Source organism: Anopheles maculipalpis, chromosome 3RL (genome assembly GCF_943734695.1).
Source record: "Anopheles maculipalpis chromosome 3RL, idAnoMacuDA_375_x, whole genome shotgun sequence".
Taxonomy (NCBI): domain Eukaryota; kingdom Metazoa; phylum Arthropoda; class Insecta; order Diptera; family Culicidae; genus Anopheles; species Anopheles maculipalpis.
The window spans coordinates 9,071,832-9,088,984 of record NC_064872.1 but is presented as its reverse complement, the minus strand read 5'-3'; the positions used below and the strand labels follow the sequence as shown (position 1 = coordinate 9,088,984).

The window sequence follows — 17,153 nt, the reverse complement described above, 5'->3', positions numbered from 1 at the left end:
GGAATTTCCAAATAACGAATGGTTTATAACTAATCACCTTGATGGTGAATCAAGGTTCTGTAGACAATTTTTTTTCCAATGATAAGTGTTTGATTGTTAAGTAAAACTCCTAACAACATAGAGTTGCGAATAATGTCTTCAAACCTCCATACTTTGTAGATTAATGCAATTTTTTTACATTCACTCAACAGCATTACATTGCTTATTTGATTCATTCCTCTGATAGCGCTTTATGAAACCTTTTCTTTGTTATAAAAAGAACACAGTCCGAATCAAAGAAAGAGCACCTAAATACTAGCTGCTGTTTTCACTTCTTGCCTGAATTCTATTTAGTTTAGCCTAATTTCCAAACTTACATCCACCAAACGTAACCTTCAGGTGCTTGCTTAGTAACAAGTTGAATTAAACAGTAAAAAAAAACGGCTACACCCATTTGATCTTTTCCAAAAACCTAAAAAGGGTCAAGTATTTGTCTGTTAATCCTAATATCACACAAAACACCCATTCAAAGATCCAACAAATACCCCCTACCTCCCTCCCCCTCAGAAACTAGGGCTACTTTGCTATGCATCCGGAGCGTTTCAACCGAAAGGAAGCGTCCTATTTATTAATCAGAGTTTGCATTTACAACCGACGCACGGCGCCAAAACGGAAAGAGAAAGCCACTAGGCACGTAGTACCGCATATACTCATGTGTGTTTGAGTATGTGTAGCATCCAGAGCAGCCACGTTTTGTGACCCGAAACGCGCGCGTGTGTATGGAGCACCACGCAATGCCGAAATGAAAGTCAGACGAGAAAGCCGTTGCTGGTGCTCATATTTAGCAAAAGAAAGGGTGCATTATTTATTCATGCACGGGTGTATAAATATGGTTCCATCCACGTTTGCACGTCCGACACCTACGTCGGGAAGCTCGAAATGGGGAATAAAAGACCGGAAAAGCACCGGGACCAGTTTACCCCATTTTTGTGAAGGCGGCATACGTACGGAAATGTGCTGGTGGCTTTAAACAAAAACAATATGTCCTTTGCGGTTCTAGACTAATGCGCTATGCTTTTGTTTGTTTTGGTGTATGTGTACGATGTGTGAAAAATTTTGCTTCAATTTTTTACGCCTGAAAATATGGTTTTATTGTGTTTATTAATACCACACGCATTTTTTCCTTACTGGTTTTATAATCGGCTGCTGCTATATAAGCCGATTAGAGTTTCTGGTGAAGATGACGTAGAGATGTAGGAAAAGTAGGAAATACTCTGTTATTCTATTGTAACTGCAAATGAAACAAGCAGTAACGAAGGCAAGCAAAGAGACGCGAAACACAAACGAGCTGCAGCCATAAAGGGTCGTTCTTCTCTTGGGCTAAGAAATAATCAACCGGTAAATCGAAAACAATCATGTTGATTAAGCCCTTCGAAAATAAAAGGGACCGTAAAAGTACTGCAATGATTGAATTTAGATAAAACAGCTCAGTGGGACGTCCTGACGCCTTAATCCAACCTCTTTTGCTGGCCCAGAAAGTGGCTAGAAAATCCATCAAGCCGTTGCCATTTAATTACAAATTCAGAGCATTTTAACTTCAGGCTCAGGAACCTCCGCCGGAGTCTAATCCCGTAGTCGACAACCGCGCAGTACCAGACACACGCCAAGCATAGCCAAACGGGAATCTTCAACTTCAGCTCGCTCGCCTTGTTCGTAATCCATTATGAAAAGCCACCAAAATGTGGGAAGGGTACGGAGCCAGCTGAAGCTGTTGCATTATTTGGAACCATCATCGTAATTGTTCGCCGGAACTGTTTGCATCTTTCGCTCGGCGTTTACGGCGAAAGTTTGCGGAAGCAAACGGCGGTAAGTAAGGGGCGTGATCCTGAAGACGCTTTTCCCAGGAATGAGTCTCAAGAGAAGTGTGAGGTTCATCTTCAAGTAGCAGCAACAGTAGTACCCGTAGCTCATAGCAATGTTCGTTCAGCTGTCATGCTTGTCATCCGTCGCACAAGTGTGCTCTGTGCGGTTGAAGAGTTGACATTTATGCGGCGATGAAAATGCTCGAAAATTGCGATAGTTCTTTAGTGTCGGTTGGGAGTGAATTGAGAGATGGGAAGCAGCTCCGATCATGTGGATGACTTTTGTCTTTCTGTTTAAAAGAAAAGCAACCAAAACCGCTTTTTGGCAAGTAATATCCAATCGCAACGATTCTCAACATTTAAGTGCAGTTTGTACAGTGCTTGAGAAAGTAATTAGAAAGCGCAAAGATGTCCATTTGGCACGGGGAGTGGAAGCAGGCTTTATCAGAGGCTCTAATTGATTGTGATAATCCTAGTTTTGAATAATGGAGATACTTTTTCTGGGAGTGCTTTGACAAGAAAACGATCCGGCCATTTTCGTGTTTCTTCGTCACAACGATGTCTCCTGGTGTCTAACTAATCATGGCGTATTATCATAATGTTCCCCGTTGTTCAACTTATTGTGCCTTGTATATGTCGCGCTGTGTCCACAAACTTTACCCGCAGTTTTCTTCCCCTTCCGAAAGAAGTAAAGATTCTGTGGAAAACTTTAGGCAAGTTACATTAATTTCGGTTTGACCAGCCCGAGCCACCTAATGCTGACAGAAATTTCGGAATTTCAGTTCTTCCCTCGACTCGGCAAGCCCAATAAGCAACAGCAGCAGTTTACCAGTGAAGAACTCGAGCGATTAGGATAGTAAAATAGTAAAAGTAGCATCCTTAGTAGAATCCCTTTCTTCTTGATGCCTTCTAATCTTCTCATGATTTTCGAAGACACTGAACCATTTCGGTTGATGTTTTGTACTGTCCGTTCTTTGAACGCTATGGGATGTGCTTTGGGGAGGGTTTGTTTGGATTAAGGTGGGCAAATTTTTGGACTGGGGCGTAGAACCTCGACCTAATTTGGCCCACCCAACTGCTTAGGAGAGATCAAAGTTTTAACAAAGTTATTCAATTTCATTTTCAGCCCCTATTCTAACGGGAAGTGTTCTCGCTAGACGTAGGCAACGCCAAGATAACTCTCCGTAAAGGGATAAGGAGTGAAGCGATAAAAAAGTTTTTTCCTCTTCGTTGTTTTTTTTTCTGTGCTCTAGAAAAAGCATTTAAAGGTACAGCATTTCCGGTCAGGTAGGTAACAAAAAAAACATACACACAATCACACACCTGCTTTTACCGGGTTTCCCAGGTGGACAACACCTTCTGCAAACTGGCCTCTAACTGTGGTCTAACTTTTCCTTTCCCCGAAGTTGTGTCTGCTCACATGCTACCACCATTTTCGGGGGGGGAAGTTTGGCTTGTCTTTTATTCTACCGGGTTGTGTATGTGGGTTTTATTTTTTCCCTTTCTTACACTACCTCTCACGTTGATGGCGAAAGTTTGATAAAATTTATGACAAAAACCCAAACGTGCACGGCGATTGTAGCAAGAAGCATGCTCAATAAAACTTTCCCAAACTGCGTGAAAGCTTTGAGGGGTGTCTTGTCTTTTAAGCATGGCTGACATTTTGTGATCGGCATTGTTAAAAAAGTGTCTTCCGAAATTGTTTAACAATTTAGGAAGAATTACTGGTAGCTAAAGTAGTTTTCTTATTACGTAGAGCTTGTGTTTTCGGTACTGAAAACAATGAAATTTCTATTACAGCGATAGAACGATTCCTCTGCTTTCCATAAGTTTTCATCAATTTACATAAAAGGAATTTAAAATTTATGAATGTTCCCGTTCCGCCTCGTTCACTTTTACCCATTACCAAGATGTACATCAGATGTTTATTTCGTGACGTGAGTGGTGATCCCTTCTTTTACTGCATTAGTGTGACAACGCGGTTTTGATGTGGGAGAGGAAGAAACGAGTCTTAGGGTTGTGTATGGCTGATGGATCGAAGGAGAACAACGGGAAACTAGTCATTGAACCTTAAGCAACAGGTGTAAAATAGGCAAGAGCGATAAAAAAGGGTGAGTTTAGAAAAAAGTTTCTAAAGTACATTTTAAAGCTTTTTCCTAGAGGGAACATAAGAAAAAATTATGAACTCTTTAAATAACTCGACTTTAGAGGTGATAATTCGCCGCTTTTTATACGACAGGTATTAACGGGTGACATTAGCAAGTCTTGTTAGATGTTCGACGATAGCTAGTGACGCTGGAGATTTTGCCGTTAAAACAAGAATATAAAGAATTTGAGATAGAAAAGTTCAAATCTTGTGCAAGGCTTTTCATATTTTGAAGGCTCAGTCAGCATGACATGGAATTTGATTAACGAATGAAAATGACTTTCGAAATTAATCAGATCGACAATAATTTACTGTGAACAGGTGTGATGATGTATAACTTTTCAGAATTAACTTTAAGTGATTTGCAGGTTTGATTTGTGACCCAAAACAGAACAAGTTTGATGTCACCGAGCATATTAATGTAAATATGTGGTTGTTTATTTCATTTTGTTTTCCTTTGTTTAGAACTCAACGTCTTTATGCTAAACAAGAAATGATGCTTTGCTTTTGCGCTAAACGCGATGGCAACCGAAAAATTTATACCTGTGTTCCGGGGAGAACGAATGATAAATCCTTATCCCGTTTGATTTCCATCTACCCATGCCAGGTTTAGTCCCGTCGGATGAAAAAGCTCCGATAAATAACTTTTCCTTGTAACGATTCCATCTCCACGAGAAAATGGGACGCTAACATGGTGGATGATGCGGTTATACCGGTAATGGTGATAACGATGAATTGTCCCATGGTTGGGCAACCGTCGTAACTGTAGCCGAGGGGCGATCCTGCAACAGGTTCATTGCGATCATGGTCTCTTGGTTATATTAATTCATAAATTACTTGATGGTCTTCCCCCGCGAATCACTCGCAGCTGAACCGTGTGACACTCTGATAAAGGCAGGCTTCAAATTGTCCCATGTGGTCTTTCCATTTTGGGCGAGGTGATGAAGTGGACGACCAGGCACAAACACAGCCAAACACAGAGAGAGAAAAAAAGCCACTCTAGCTTAAGCGCTTGTACGGAAAGTGCGAAGAAGTTAAATAAGCTATAAGTTTTCATCAAAAAGTGTCCTGGGAAAAAAGGTACTGATGGACGGAAATGAACCTTCTTCCTTCTGGTTACATCAACACTGAGGGGAAATACTGGGCATGTGTAGGTATTCTTTTGAACGAGACAAACCGGGAAACTTTTTTTTATGTGCGTTGAAAAGTTTTCCATTTGTGGCCCCGGGAGACCTCACAACCAACCATTCGTTCCCAATTTCAGTTGCTCGTAATTCACTTGCAACTTGTTTCTTTTTCCGATTTAAAATAGCGGTTTAAAGCGTCTGCAGTATGGAGGTTTTTCTAAGTTTTTATAGGAAAGTTACTAGCTGTTTTTAATCAACGAAAGGTTGAAATTGTTTCAAAACAGATGATGAAAGGACTCGCTTATCGCTAACATTTATGAAATATATCGAAATTAAAGACTTCGGAGAAATGGGTTGAAATATGAATCGTTTTAACATTAAAAGATACTAAAGATACACTTAAAATGAAGCCAGAATACTTCTTTTATAACTTCTCAACGTCAAGCGCATTTAGCCTGCCAATCACTGGCTTCCTTGACTTCAAAATATTTATAGCTAAATAGTCAGTCATGAATACAATAAGACAGTGCAGACGGAATTTGACTCCCGCTCCTGCCGTTCCCGGTGTCGATTCTGCTGCGACTATCGGATGACTCTCTATCGTAGCAAAGTTATCCTGAGAATAATTTTAAAGTTCCTGTATGGCATATTTAGCCCAAAATACAACCTTTAGGCATATTAGTTAATCTCGTCTCATAATGGTAATTGATCATCAATTATTTAAACTACTCAATTTGTTTTTTACAAACGTGTAGTTTTAAGTAGTTCATCGTAAGAATACTTTACGCTCAGCATTTTCCTTAGCATGACGGGCATAAATCATCAATCTCCCGGAGCTATGAGATAACCATGCACTGGAAAAAAGAATGTCATCTCAGTACACAGTGATAAAGCATCTTTTCTGTCAACACGAGAGACAATAGATTATAATGATAGTTTTGCAGCACACGTTGCCGATGGCTGACGAATCGCCGAAAGGGAGCCTTCGAGCAGCAGAACCGTTCTAGTGCACCCAAACCCAAATCGAATTGCTTCCGCCACGGTACAGTACCGTTATTGGATCTACCGGAAACATTCCTCCGGGGATGTGTTCCAACAATCCTATTTCCGTCTCTTTAGCTATCCTCTTAGCCAACTTTATCAGCCAACGATTGCTGCAAGTTAAGTACCTCATGCAGAGCGAATCGGAAACGAACGGGAAAAACGAGTCCATTTTCCAACCCACGCTGCTCCACCACCCGTTGCTCGATTTCCTATGCCGTACTCTAGCGTTTTGTAAGCAGTGCGGGGATTTTTGTGTTACCTTTTTTTTTCTTGCTGCACTCAAAACGATGGAGGCGCCCAGTACTTCTCGCGCTAAAAAAAGTGAGATTTATGATTCGAAAGCAAACTCGAAGGGGCAGGACGCAAGGTATAAGTGTATCTCGATTTGATTTATTGATTGGATTTCTCCGGTGGGAACTCCCGGGCTGTTTAGATTGCTACTTCCGTAAGGCGGTGGCCCAAACACATCGGGCACCACCAACCGAAACGGTGCCGAGATTGATTGGCTCCCCGTTCAGGAGTTTGAAAATGGAGCGGGCCACAGGAAGTTTGCTCAAGTTTGATTGTTTGTGTGCGTGTGTGCGAGCGCGCGAGTGCTGCTTATCTGGCAGAGTGTTCCCTTTGCAACAGCATACCATTGCAATGGGAAGTCGTGGGAACATTCTTAGAAGTGAAGGTAATTTGATGATGCTTGATTTGGGGCCAATTGTTTGGTATTATTATCTGTGCGTAGCTGAGGGCTGACTTGGGGCTGGTGAAGCGTACGTACGATTATGATATTGGTGCGATAAAATATTTTGCCTTCCGATAAAAGTGCAATAAAACAAAAGATGTGTATTTGATTTATTGGATTGGCAAGCGTGAAGAGTAATTTAATGCTACAAATTTGCTTGTACTGTGCACTGAGAAGGTTTGTTCTTAAATAAAGATAAATGTTGGTTGAATGTGCTTTTTGAGGGTTGATTTAAGACGATGGGGCGATGTGTCTTCAACTCAAGCTGATCGACATTTTTGAAAATTTGTCATTTGGATACTGGCCCCTGTTTCCGTTTTGCCGTGAAAAAAGGTCATAGATGAATGTGTTGATAAGGTTTCAGGACATAAATCATTAAGGATTTTCGCCTGGCACCTCGTACGTGAGTTATGCATGGTGTCATAAACATTTTGCTGGTTCATTCCGTAAGCTGGTAGATCGAACAAAACAAGGGAATTGCAACAACGATAGCAACCATGTTGAGTAAAATTTATGTAAAAACTTTTCAGACTTCTCTTGATGATCTTCAAATCTAGTTGTGTATCATGAGCAAGAACAAATAATACAAAAACAGTTAGATTGCTTTTGAAGGAAAATAATTTCCAATGTTTTGAATTCCCTTTTTTTCGGAGCCTGTGAACCTCCGGCTGACCCTTGAGACAGATAATCTACAGTAAACCCGAGATACAAACAAGGGCTCTCGCCAGAGACAATTCTAATCATTGCCACTAGCAAACGCTGTCAAGCTGATTGACTATCTACGCTGCAAGCGAACACGCATTGCTGCACTGCAGACTAACGCTGTGCCAGACTGCTGATAGAGGATTACGGTTGACCGGAGGTTAGAAAATACCCTAAGCCCGGATAGAGCGGTCAACTCAAAAGCGATGACTTCGGCAGACCTGTACTTTCATCCAATGCAGACAGAGTGTGTCTGTTTGGCAGGCGACAGAAGAACTGAACTGTTCGAATGTTAACATTCGTCCTTTTCGTTTTCTTTCTACGACTCGATGGAATTATTCTACACATTAGATCGGACACCAGATTTCATAAGTTGGCAAGAATAGCTAGGTAAGCTGACATTCGAGAAAATAATAAATTTTATTTCTACACGCTTGGGTAGCACTTAATGAAAGAAATAACATCACATTCCTTAATTGGCAGACAGAATGTACCGGAATGAAATCGTGTGGAAGATTGTTTTTTTTTTCTTGTACGGCAACAGGTATTCCCGAGCAAGAAGGCTGAATTTATTATGTGCATTAACTTTCCACATCAATGAATTCTTCTTCCCTTCACAGTCTGAAAAATTCATCGGTATTTGGCCGGTGAAGAAAATGTAAATAATGTTCATGGAGGCGCCTGGTGTTTCGTAAAGAATGTTAACCGGCCTAAGACCCTACTTGAAATCGTGTTCGATGTGGATTATTTGTTTCCCGTGAATTGAAGTCATATCAATGAGAGGCGAATAAATAAAGGGAAAGAATATTATTAACTCAGTCCGGAAAATTACAATGGATGTGATTTAAAGACATGTGACATATCAGAGTTGACATTATTCATTATCTATCATGAAACCATTATTTGGTTCCGCTATTTCAGTACCTCTATTCATATGAAAAGATGTCCAAAGATTCTGGCCAGTTATTAAAGCAAATTGAAGAATTACTAATCCATTCTTCACCTTAACCTTTCAGCATTCTCAAGAATGAAACAAATAAGGGACCTTCTACGAATCTACTTACATCACGTTAGTGGCAGAAGGATTAAAGGACATACAATGCTCAGAGAACGTGTTGAACGGTCCCTTGAATTCTGTACCTCCAGCAGAACAGTGGTAAATAGCATTACGAGCTAATGTGCGTCCATCTTCAAATAGCATAATTAATCTCGTGCACGTGTGACTGGGAAAATACATATTCCCGTTTATGTGATTACACTTCAAACCGAAAACTAAATAGCAAAAAGCATTTCTGTGTACTCATCATCATCAGCATCAGCAACGCCATCCGGATCGGCGGTAAGGAGCAGAGTGTATTTAATTTGAATGGAAAGGGACATCAACGTGTTGAAATTAAGTTCGTTCTGTGCGAGGGACAGACCCGAAAACGTTTCGAAGTGCTGCAATATGTCACTCATAGGGTTCCGGTGGTAATGTTATAATATTCCCGGGTAATCAAAAGTGACACGCATCGATGCAACACCAGTGCACGGGGACAACAGTCTTGCAGCATTCAGCGGAACGGTGGAAGAGAAAACACGCGTAACGTTGGCTTCATAATGAATTTATGGCTGACACCTGACGTTGAGTAGCTTGTTGCTGAAATGGCGTCAAGGATATCGCGCAATACGTGTTGTTTATTGAACGCACCGGGCATAGTTTTGTGCGTAATTTTAGTTTTCCGTGGAAATGTTTGATGTCTTTATCTTTAAGTTATAAAATTCCTAACACAACCGAGACCGAACAGGCTTGATAATATACATTTCGAAAGGAATCTTCTTACAATTTCTTCTGAGCACCAAGAAGAAGTTTAGCTTCAAAAAGTTAGCACTTTAAGTAGAAAAAAGGTAGAAAAAGAGCACACCCGAATTGGATCGAACTAATTTACATAAACAAGTTTAACAACTCTACCTTTGCTTGTGTTGCTCAAGATTTCGAGATCCAGCTAACTTTAATGGCATTAATAAATAGTTTGGATCTTTCCACCCGTACTACTGTGGCGCCACTGCAGTCCAACTTTCAAAGGTTGTTGTGAAAAGAAACATTTGTGTAGCACCTGTCTAATGGCTGACACAGTACCGAGCATAACCTTCAGTGATTATGAATAAACAGATGTGTAGTGCTAGCGCTGGGTACACCATTGACTGGTTGAAAAGTTGGTTGGCAAATGCTTACCAGACGACGGTTGACTTTCGAGAGAAATGTGTTGCTCGATGTAGTAGCGTTGCCAGTCTGTACACCGAACTTAAGCTAAAGCTCGGTTGGAAAAATGCTGTTCTTTTTTTAGGGTTTGGAATTTTGATGATGGAAATTTTTGTACAACACACTGGAACCTCTCTCTATCTTGCTCCCAGAGTAGTAAACACGTTTCTGCTCCATCAATCAAGGGTCGGGTGTGTTTGGCAGATGAATGAGGTCTTTAGAAGGATGCCGACGTTGGTGTATTTTTGCAAATCCTGCTCACACGCTAGTGCTTCGTTTTTTTTTTGTGCTGTAGCTTTTAGGCGAATGAAAAGAGATTTGTTGGTAGTGGAAGAAAAAAAAACCAACATGTGAAGCCAAAATCTTGCTGCATGCTCCAACGTTCGGAGGTTGGAGCACGATGACTGATGGTAATAGTGAATGCATAAGTGCAGTGCAGTTAGGGTTGTGTTCAATTTGATAAATTGATTCTCATTCAAAGCATTTGGCAGGGGAGGGGAGAGCGTTAAAGTTTTTGTAAGGATTCTTGGAAATGGAAAGAGCATCGAACCGGAGCGTCCTGCTAACATGTTCGATCTTTACTGAGAATTACGGCTGGTAATCGACATGCATGAAAATGATGATAGTGTTACGAAAACCGCGTGTTTTCAGAACACCGTAGCGGATTTTGCACAAGTCCAGAAAATTATGGGGGATTTTCTTACGTTTTAAATAGGAATGAAAAAATGTGACAAAATAGGTAAATATAAGATTTCATCTTCACTGCGTATAAAACACGATTGTGCAAGGAAAATATGATCTAGCTCCATTAGAAATTTAATGAACAGTCTTATGGGTCATTGTCGTAAAATGTTATCGGGGAGTGTTCCTATGTTTTTGCATCGGAGCATCCCATGTCCCTCGCTCCTCAAGACTCCCGCATTGGTCTCCATTTTCAATAAAAGCCGAGTAAAAAGTGTGCTTAGAAGCGAAAAAGGAAAGTAATCCTACCGGAATAATATTTTGCAGAAAGGTATCAAACAATATGCCGTGAAAAGTACCGGTTCGGGTTATTATTCTTGCTTTTATGCACACCTCTATAGCCATCGCCTTCGTCGAAAGCAGATCACCTCCAGGCACTCATCAAAGTATCCGAACGCACAACAAACAAAGACGAAGGAGTAAAGATAATGGGAAAGCCGGTTAAGAAAGAGGCAGGGTAGGGAGGATAGGTTTTGGGGGCGTAACTAGATCATCATGGACGGTCTCGGACTGAAGTGAAATTGACGCAACGAAAAACGACGGACGACACTTTCCCATCAATTAGGTTTAATTGTGATCGAAGATGATGGTGTTGCTTCCAGGAAGGTTCAAGGATATCAGGTGTGATAGGATGCTTGGTACCACGCTAATAGGTGGTGTAGAACGGACGTGGCAGGACCGGAGGTTAATGAAAGGCGAGAGCTTTTATTTGAAGGCGTGAAATGAGGAGCGGGAAGAATGTTTATTGAAGAAAAAACTGACCAAGATGACAAAATGCTGTACTTCGGCAGATGAAGATGCAGTACCGTACTGGCGAAAAGGGGTTTCGAAGTAGCAAGTGATTAAAAGTTAGTCGTTCGGTTCGAGTTATTATTAAGTTCATTAAAGTTTCGTTCCTGGAGCCGGGACACTTCAAGAGCAAAGGATATGGAGAAGGAGTGTTTTGGCTTTGTGGATCAGGTTTAAAATTGGAGAAACGATGTTTTTAATTCATCGTTAAAAACAATATTATCCTACCCGAACGAAAAACCCTTACGTATTTAACCTTCTTTTCAAAAAAAAACTTTTATCGAAGTGGAATGAAAACAGTGAAAGAAATCTGAGTGATGATTCCAATACGAGATATCGAAAATGCAGAAATGGAAATGTATTAATAAAATTTATTGAACCAAAAAATGCAAATGAAAAACATGAGATTTAATCAATAGCTAGTTAAATTGATAAAGAACAACAAACAAACAACAACACATCACAACATAAAATTGAATATTTAAATATTTTAACATTAACAACTTGGTTACTGTAATTAAAGACACGATCAGAATAAAACAAAAGCTGGTATGCGTGACGACAATACAAGACAATACTGCATTCGGTTGAATGAGTGGAAGTTTTTTTCTTCCCGCAAAACGATACCAATGCGTTGTTTTAATATCCGAATCCAAATGCTATTGGTTGGAAATTTTACCTGGAGGATTTTTGTTTTGTGACGCTTTTTGTTAAAATTTGTTTTCTTCAATTTTTATACGTAATATAAATTTTGCTGGGATTTTTTTATTCATAAGGGACGGCCAGGCCGTATTGCTTTTGCTGGGAATTGAATGTTTACACAAAAATAATGCGTTTCAGCATACTTATAATGGTATTAAATTAGAAATCTTCATTGATAAAGTTATGTAAATTATCATTTTGCAAGGCTATGCAGAATATTACCTTGTCAAAGCATAACATTTTTAGTTGCAATGGTATCGAGATAAATCTTTCAACTTCTAAGTGGAAAACAAACCTCAAATATTTAACCTACGCTTTTAATATACATTCGTAAAAATTAAAGACAAATATTGAACATGAATTAAGCTTTTTTGTGCGTATAGTGTTGATTAGGTAAATTCATGAATGTGGTTTTGTATTAGTGTTTCTTCCTCGAGCCTAAGACGTCTTCGGAACCTCGAATTTTAATCAAAACAAACAAACCGAACTTGTTTTATTCAAATCAAGTACAAAACTTCTCACGGTGCTTTCAAGAAAGCGTTTAAATGAATTTCTTGTAGCATCATTATACCTTCATGTACACCATACGACAGCTCTGTTTAGTATTCAATCGGACCAACAGATACCGCATTTAAAATACCGCAAAGCAAATGTGGTGGTACGAGCAGAAACGTCTCTGCGTAGTCTCGAACGAGTACAATTGAGCACGACCCAGACAGCACACGTAAGGTAAAGTCACTCAACAAGTTTGAAGTTTTTCATCAAATCCGATTGATGCTCCAGACATTGGTAAATCTATTGAATCATCTCGGCATACACACACACAAACACATATGTTTACTGTTCAACCGGTGGCTTCTAGAGGAGACAAGCAGATCTTGACTCGTTACGTGACTTGGTTGGGTGATGTGGTTCTAGGAGAATCGAATCACCGTTGATGTATTTATTAAACTCACGAATAAAGAAAAGATTGCTTCCATTCATTTGAATGGAAGTTTGTGATGAAAGATATTCTGTTTAAGGTTGTTTAACTCGAAGCGATAAAGAAATTTAAAAAATCATTACACTTAAGTGTGGTTAAGTGTGATTCTTATGAATTTAAACACTCCCAGCCTGAAGCTGTACTTTATTACCATGGAGATTTATGCAGCTTTTGTTCTGTTTTTTACCTTCAAAATCACACATCAATCATATTTGTGCTAAAAACATAAGACAAGCGAAACGGTTGAAAAGTATGTTACCACCGACCGTCAAACGCGCGGGCGCGCGCCATGTTTATTGTTATTGTGCCCATCATCATTTTGCATCATGCATAATAAAAACGCAAGGTAATGCAAACGAATCGTGCCTACTTGTTTCGAAGTTACTTTCCAGTTCAAGAGCTTATACATACATACTCACACACAAATGTTCCCACTGGAAAAGCTACCCAGACACAGGAAATGAAATCCTCCTACCCAGTGATGGATTTGAGAGTTTATCAGCTGAAGGCTGTGCTGTAACCCGGCGTTAGGCGGTGTGCGTTGAATGTGGATAGATCATCTTTCACCGCGTATCAGTCGTGTCATCTGTCTATCTGACAGGTTGGCAAAGCAAGCGTAGGAAAGCAGCAAAAAGCAAACATCAGGACACGAACGGATACACACATCAATAGCGAGCTTCTGTTACCGTTCCGGTTGCCAGCACATTGAGCACTTTACGTTGACTGAATGCTACAATGAGGAGGGCAGTAGTGAAAGAGACGACCGGAAATTCGGCAAAGGAATCGTTAACGTATCGCTTCGATTGGGGTTAACGGTAGTCAGTGACATCCGGAAGTAATAGAAAATGGTGAGAAGGATCAACGGTTCAGACACACGAGCGTACGCGGGTGTTTGTTAGCGTGATGGGATGTGAATGGAGCAAATGTTCGAAATCAATTTCCTTTAAATTAGATTGATGCTGATTTAGGGAAGTGTGTGAAAAAAATCAGAAAGAACGTTTCGATTTGTAGTCGATTCCGATTTGTACACATATATTGACGATTGGAAAATTGGAAAATTGGAAATGCGTATTGTATTTGCGATGGTATCAATGATGCAGATTTTTTACGTTACTTCTGAACATTTTGAAAAATCACGAGCGACTTATTTACCCTTTTTTTCGATGTCAAAATTAGTATTTAATTTCTGAAATAATAAAAGTGTAGATAAACGTGAAACATAAATTCGTTTCATAGCTTATTTCATAAACTCAATGTTATTTGGTAAAAGAAGGTTTTAATGAGAAAAGTAGCGAAGAAAGTAGAAAAGTAATGAAGAGAACATTAATGTAAATGAAACAGAAAGACAATTTCCCTATGTTTTTTTTTTTTTTGTAAAAGGTGATTTGAGGGCTTTTCATCGGAGTGATTGACAGGTAGTAGAAGTAAGATTTAAAGTATTTTTAGAAAGTGCTGCTGAAACTGTAATCATTTGAACTAATTAGAGCGTACCAAGAAGACCTTTTTTATCGGTACTATTTTGTATTTGGAAATTTCGGAATTTACTATGAGTTTTCTTTTCGTTTTGAAAAGGGTTTTTATTGCAATCATATGAAACGCATTTTCTCTCTTTTTTACTTCCACACAACAGGATTTTTCTCAAAGCAATAGAACCAAACATGCATCAGACCGAACAAGGAAGCACGCGATTCACAGGAATCTATTAAAGGTTTCCAGCTGTTTTTGGAAATTTCCGGAAGGTAATCATCAAAGGCACTTGTGCAGCTGTGGGTTTGACATTTAAAAGTATCTTCACGGCAGCGTGCAAGCTAATTTCCTTGCGAGAAAATGTGGTTTTGAAAACTGTTTGCAACTTCAACCTTCGCAGAAAAGCAGCATCTTTTCGCCGTAAATGCCGGCTGTGTTCGCTCACCGGAAAGCTTAAGAAGTTCTTTTATTCTCGCGCCATTCTCGAGTCAAGCACGGCCCGGCGGTGGTGCTGCTGTTGCTTTTCGGGTGCTATTCAGGCAGTGGCTTTATTCAATTTGCATTATGTTCCTGGAAACATCTTAACCGCTTTTCAATCAATCCAAGATTTGTATGTAGATTGATATCGTTTGAATTCGCATTCACGGTATTGTGTGAAATCTGCTGCTTCGTTTTAAATGCATTTCGTGTTTGGGTGTTGTTTTTCTTTAGGGGCATAAAATGGTTTCTTCTAGAAGAAGGCAAACTGCAAGGTTTTTGTGATTTGCAATTTATTTAATAGATTTTCACTCACATTTACCACATGCTGCATTAATGGTTAGTTGAACATTCGTTTTGTAAAATAATTATTTTCGGCTTTCATTATGAAAGACTATTTTATAGAAAGATGTGTGCAATTTAAATAATTCTTCTCATTTTTACAAAGGAATAGACGTCTCCAGTCTCCGTCTCCACGTATCGGCAATACGCACAACAATTTAATGCTAAAGTAATAACCCCGTAAGTCTTTGCAAGCGTGCGTTTTGCTTTTTATGACATTTTAATCTTCCCCCGTGCTTTTGCGAAGTGGGTGAAATGCTCAAACGAAATGAAAACTAAAAAATGTAACACATCCTTAAAGCTCGCCCGAAATGAAAGAAACAAACCCAGACGATGGGTGGCAAACGGCTCGGATGATCCTTCAGTATGTTGTTCTCCATTACTCCATCCCCTCCTATTCAACCTTATATTATTTGCAGACGATTTTAAGACGTTTACGGCTTTCAACTTCCAAGTGACCTGCACACAGACACAAAAACACAGCAAAAAAAGCAAGCCACCATGGAGAGGGATTGACTTTGGCTGTAATCTGCCCACCGTTACATGGTCGTCAAGTTTCTTTAGCTTCGCTCAAGGATAAGGGGTGGTATTAAGAAAGAAAAAGGAAAATATAGAAATATCAGTGTTTTATGGTTACATTTTTGCACTCACCGTAAGAAATTTGGTTGTGGGGGGTAAGGTGGCTCTTTCGGTCTTAAAGGTGACCGATTTGTAAGCAACGGTTTTGTGCGTTCGGGTACTTTTCTCCAGAGGTCAGAGCGCCAGCCCGTATGACCGACGGTGAGATTAGTGTGCTGGAAACATGGTTTTTCAATTTAATAGACACTTTAAAGGGAGATCCGTTTATGGTCTCGCTCTCTTTCTTTTTATTTATTGCCTTGGGTGGTACGGTACGCTGTGCTCACAGGCAGGATGGGTGTGTGCTGTGTGTTGGGACTTCATGTGCTATTGTTGGGTATTTTATATTATTAAAGCTGTTATTAAAATAATTATGGATGCTTGGGGAAAAAAGGGAATTGGTTTCCACATGGGATGATTGTAGAGATTTCCATAAGTTTGTTTATTGAACCAACCATCCATTAAAGTTATTCACGTATTGAAGCAACATTTTAAATAATCTTCCAATTTCCTTCCAAACATTCGAAACGAATAAAGTGAGGAAAATATTATCTATAGAGACTAGGCGATACACAGAAACTGCTACTCAACAAAACACATCAAACAGGTATAATAATCAATAATCTCCACGTTCATACTGCCTTTCGATCACGTCCATCAGAGGCTACTAATATGGATCTCTTAACACCATCTATGATAACATCTACCACACCAGTGCATAGACTGGAAGTGTGGGAAAGGCGATAGAAATCTCATCAATAATTTTCTAAGAAGCTTATATGTGCATGTGACGAAAGCTGTTAAGACATTCGATTCCTTCATTGCAGCACATTTCGATAGTTAGGGCTTTTTGTACAAGAGTTTTTTTATTATTAGCGTTAACCAATTGAGTAGTTTAGTTGATGATTTAACGATTTTTGTTTAAAAATTTATAATAAGCTTATTATTTTTCTCTGCAAACATTCCACGTTTCTTATGGTCATATATCTTTTCCACCTACTTACCAAATCAGTTGTGCATATAAATCATTTTTGCCTCACATCACAGATTGCTCCCTCGCATAGATAGCATCGGCAGCCAAAGCGATGGGCACCATAAGTCTTTGTAATCCTCCAATCGTCCAGCACAACACCTTTTGAATAAATGTCACCAAAAAGCTTTCAGGGTGGCATCAACAATCCCCAGCAGTGTGTGAAGAAG

At 39.6% G+C, this 17,153-nt stretch overlaps 1 protein-coding gene across 4 annotated transcripts in view; it reads left to right on the top strand.

The window, feature by feature from the left end:
• The window catches only part of LOC126565322 (40S ribosomal protein S5), a 326,252-nt gene that overhangs the window by 88,312 nt on the left and 220,787 nt on the right, over positions 1-17,153 (top strand). The gene's annotated exons all lie outside the window — the stretch shown is intronic.